Below are 5,000 nucleotides of genomic sequence, written 5' to 3' on the forward strand. Positions count from 1 at the left end.
CATAATTCTACTCACTGTTCGTTGAAAACGAAGAACAACCCGTCTACAAAAAACATACTATATTAATGATGTTTATTCAAAACAGAAAATAGTATTTATCTGTATTTCGTAAAGCCTATTGCTTTTCCTCATTGTAAACTTTAGCGTTTAGAAATTCATATGAACCCCCCCTCCCTCAAAAAAAAAAAAAAAATGGTATAGCATAATATAAATTATCTCTTGCAAATATGCAGAGGAGATTTTCCCAGAATTTCATAAATTTCCAATCTATTGGATAGTTATCTTACGTTATTTTCGACTGATCCATAACGGTACACTTCTGAAGTAATATGTATTTATTCATTGATCACTTCGATCATTCCATTAAGTATGCATGTAAGGTATTGGGAATAGCATTGCCTGGACAAACATCGCCCCTTCTGGCACATTGACTGACCTTACGATCTGGAATTCGTATCCTCATTTATCGACGGCCCGTTTTCAACGCTCTGCCATCCATCAAATTCCATCCTACCCTTTGGTCTTTCCTTATTTTCATTGTGATCGGATATTGCCTCTCTCAGCACTCTATTGTCGACCTTACTGACTTACTTGTAGGAATCATGGTCTATCGACCTTAGGGAATTGTTCTTAGCGTTATTCACGGTTGTTGATTTCACCCTTTAGCAGCGTTAGAGTAAGTCACTACGTCGTTTCCGATTTACGGGAATCAGAAATGGCTTTACTACTGCCAGCGAAGGATGAAGGAGGCAAGTAGAGCTGAAATATTACAAAGGAATTCCATTGGTGTTCTGGTGAAAATATGTATTTTCCAGTGAAATTCACTTACTCATTAACATGCTTTCCTGTATTTATTGTACATAAAGTCATTGATGACGATGGTGATGATGTTGATGATGATGGCTGTTTTCCGGTCCCATACAGCAGGGGAACCTCACTCTCTACAGGACCTCTACTGTCGAATTACCTGGTTCGTTCAGAGTATTTAACATTTCATATCACATATTTTTCATTTACTATTAAATCGTCACTGTCAAAAGACTCATGAAATAAGAAAGTCTTCAGTTTCCTCTTGAAAGCTTTAATGTCTTCAATCATTCGAATGTTTCATGGGAGCTTATTATATAGTCTCGGGACCGCATATTTAAAGGCTTTAGAGCCTATGGTAGACATTATCTAGGTTCCAACAGTTTGAAGCCATTTATAACTATTCTCATGTCGACACGATTTGCTGGCTGCGCAATGTGTAGCAATTCTCTTAAGTATTTTGGACGCCGGTTCCGATAACTTGGTGCGTTATTGTATATATTTTAAAATCAATTCTCGTTTTAATTGATAGCCAGTATAAATCGATTAGTATAGGGGTGATCCTTTCTCTAGGGGGGACACCTTTTATCAGTTTTTCTCCTCTGTTTATCATATTTTGTAATTTCTCAAGTTGCACATTCGGTAAATTGTTGTAGATAGAGTTACAGTAGTCAATCCTGGTAATAACACAGTTTATCACAAGTTTCTTTACAGAATTTTCGTCCAGGTACTTTTTTTATAAACGTAATATTTCTTAGATTATAACCAGCAGTTTTTATTATATTATTTGTTTGGGCATTTAGAGACAGGTTTTAGTATCTTTAATGTGTCAGTAAATAAAAGGAACTCCAATATGTTTAAATACTATTTTATTGGTACCAGAGAGATACAAATATGATTTACAGTGCATTTCTGGCCATGACACACTTTATTATTTTCCCGGAGGATAGTATCAGACTGCCATAACAGCAATAACATTAATCATATTGAAATAGTAATAATAATAATAATAATAATAATAATAATAATAATAATAATAATAATAATAATAATGTTACCCTCTTTATAAAGCAGCAGCAAAAGCTTCGATGGCCAACTATCCTCATCTCGGAGCAGCAATGCCACGGTTAAAACATTAGTCTCGTCTTCACATCACTCGCGGCTCTAGATATTTTTCATTCTAGTTTTAGCTACTCGTTTCTTTTAACTTATTGTCTCCCTGTTAGTTCTTAACTTTCAAACTCCTAAAATATAAAACACTCACCTCTTTGCGACTTTCACTCGAGTCTTTTCACAGTTCTTAACCACTTCCTCTTCTCACCTGCCATTCAATATAGATCTATATATTTTCACATTTTTTTTTGATGGGGTCATATTGACTACGACATTAACCACCGATCTCTTCTTACCCCGCCTAACAGGAATTGCGATCTAGTTGGTTCATTCATTTGTCTATGTGTCTGTTGACATTTCAGTGTGGAAAGGATTATGACAAAATAAATTGACCGATTTTTATGAAATTTTCACCTATGATAGACCTTAGGACAAGGACGACCCTATTAAACTTAGGAGATAAGCCGGCTCCGGACCCAGACCTAGAGTTTTCGTGGGCCTGTGGACATAAATACGTAGAAAGCACTAGACAGATTTTGACGAAATTTTCTCCACCAATAGATCATAGCCAATGTAACACTGCATTGAAATTTGGATTTGATCCGGATCAGGATCTGGGTTTAGGTCACTTTTGGGATTTTTGTCTTTGTTAAAGATAATGTAAAAACCACTAAACAGAGTTTAAAGAAATTTCAACAACAGATATATCTTAGTCCACAGAGAACCCCATAAAATTTTGAGGATGATCTGGATCCAGATTCTGTGTGGCTGCTAACACTATTACGCAAAACTAATCGACAGATGCTTAAGAAACACTCACCAAAGATAAATCTTAGGTCATGAATGACCACAATAAATTTTGGAACGGATCTGCTTCCGGATCTGGAGGCATAATCAGCCTTTTTAAAGATAACACCAAAACTATTGACGGATTGTAACAAGATTTTACCCACATAGATAAACATCTCTGATCATGGACGACCTCATCGAAATTTGAAAATTATCCAGATCAAGATCCACATTAGAGACCCAGGTCTGTTTTTTTTTCACCATTTTTAAGATAACGTCGAAACCATTCGACAGATTTAACGAAATTTTCACCGGAGATAGATGTTAGGTCATGGACGACCCCATTGAAATTTGGAAATGGAGTGGATTTGGATTCTAGATCTGGATTCTCATTTTAGCCATTTTGAAGATAACGTCAAAACTACTTGGCAGATTTTCACAGAATTTTTTCCAAATTTATGTTATTTTATGGACGACCCCATTCAACCTTGGAGATGATAAATATTTGAGTCTAGATGCTCAATCTGGATTTGTATTTTCTAGCTGTTTTGAAAATAACGTCAAAAAAAAAAGAAAAAAAAAATACGGATTTTGACGAAATTCTCGCGACAGATTGATTTTAGATCAAGGACGGCTCCTTGCAGGAAGTAAGAAATCTCTGATTACTCTACCTTTTCAGGTTTTTTTTTTATATATTCAGCAGAAGTACTATTTTTTCAAGTAAAATTTATTCAATCAGTCCCTTTTAATATTTTAGATTTGGTTGTCATAGAAACTAGAGATTTCCTTTTGATGTTTTAGATAAATTTGTTATTTTTTAAAATTATCCTCGTAATCATGTTATTCATCAAAATACAATAATAAGAAAAAAACTTTCCGAAAGGCACATAAGAATATATTGTTTTCATTTCATATTCTCCTCATCATAATCTTTTGCTGTATCTGTTAAGTTTCTATGTTTACGTCCAATGAAGTTTAAAAGGTATTAAAATTGTATTTTATCTTTCCAAATGTTGGAAATATTTTGTATATCTAGTATGTGGTTGTGAAAAGAAGCGATCGTTCGTATGAAATGTATCACTGAAAAATTATTTATATTCATGTTCTTTGAACATTAATATACCAGGCCTGACGTTTCTAAACTTTTAGGGCTTGGTAGAAAAAAGCAAGTCGAGGAGATATGTAAATAACATAAGTAAAACATTTTGCTCATAGCGAGAAAAAAGAATAATGTTATGACTGTTCTTCTTTAGTATTGTTTAAAGCCAGGTAAGATCACTTCAAAAGTATATACAATAGGCATTATTAGAGTAAAGAAAATTAATTATAATTTAATTATAAGTTGTTTATATATGTCCAACCTTTTGATCTTGTTTTAGTTTTAAGTTTATTCAAGTTTTTTTTTTTAGTTTAATGAACTCTGTGAGAGAGTCATATGACTTCACAGTTTTGCTTTGTTTACCACCTTCTCCCCCGGTATAAGTGAACCACTGAAGTGCCTTATTAACGATCGTTGTTTTCTTTCCTATGAGCTGTGTTGACTCGAGTGGAAGGCTTGATCGAATAGTGTTGATAAGTGACGGGCAGTTCGAGTTCCTCCTCACAGCCTGACGCTTTGCCACTTCCTTTGGGGAATTTTTGGAGTTTTTGGAAACACTTCCTTCGCTACTTTGTGTGTGGTCGCTGGTGTTTGTCACCCGCTGCATTCATCAGCCACGTCCCTTCCCTCGTTCGTCGGAGGATTTGCGAACGAGTTGGCCCGTTTCCACTGAGAACGGTGCTGTTTGCGACGTGCGAGATCCGTTGAAGTCCCGGATTCTCGGAGGCTACCACCCTTGGCGTTCCTGTGGCATTTTGGATTGCCTTCGGGCATTGCAGCTTGATCCAGTTGACCTGATCATCAGCGTCAGTGAGTTCTTGGAACTCGTGGAGATACGTAGGGCGGCATACTACAGGTATGAAATATTTTTTTTGTTATTTACGACGATCGTGGCTCGCCGAGTACCTGTAGGTGTGCACGCCCTTGTTTGCAGTACGGTCTTCTGGACCTTGTATGGCCTGATGGAACAATCTACCGAAATTTTTGTGATGAGTCTCTGTGTAAATTTGTAAGATTATTTGGTTTTTGTAATTTATCATTTATTAAGTTAAGTTTAACATTTAAGTTAGTTTGTTTGTGCTAGGTAGGAATAATATTAAGTTTCTCATTTATTTTCTCTTTCTTCCTTCTACCTATCTTAGTTTGTTAGGTTAGTTTTTCTGGCCAGTGATTTTGAAAGGTAGCTGCCTGA

Source organism: Palaemon carinicauda, chromosome 16 (assembly GCF_036898095.1).
Source record: "Palaemon carinicauda isolate YSFRI2023 chromosome 16, ASM3689809v2, whole genome shotgun sequence".
NCBI lineage: Eukaryota > Metazoa > Arthropoda > Malacostraca > Decapoda > Palaemonidae > Palaemon > Palaemon carinicauda.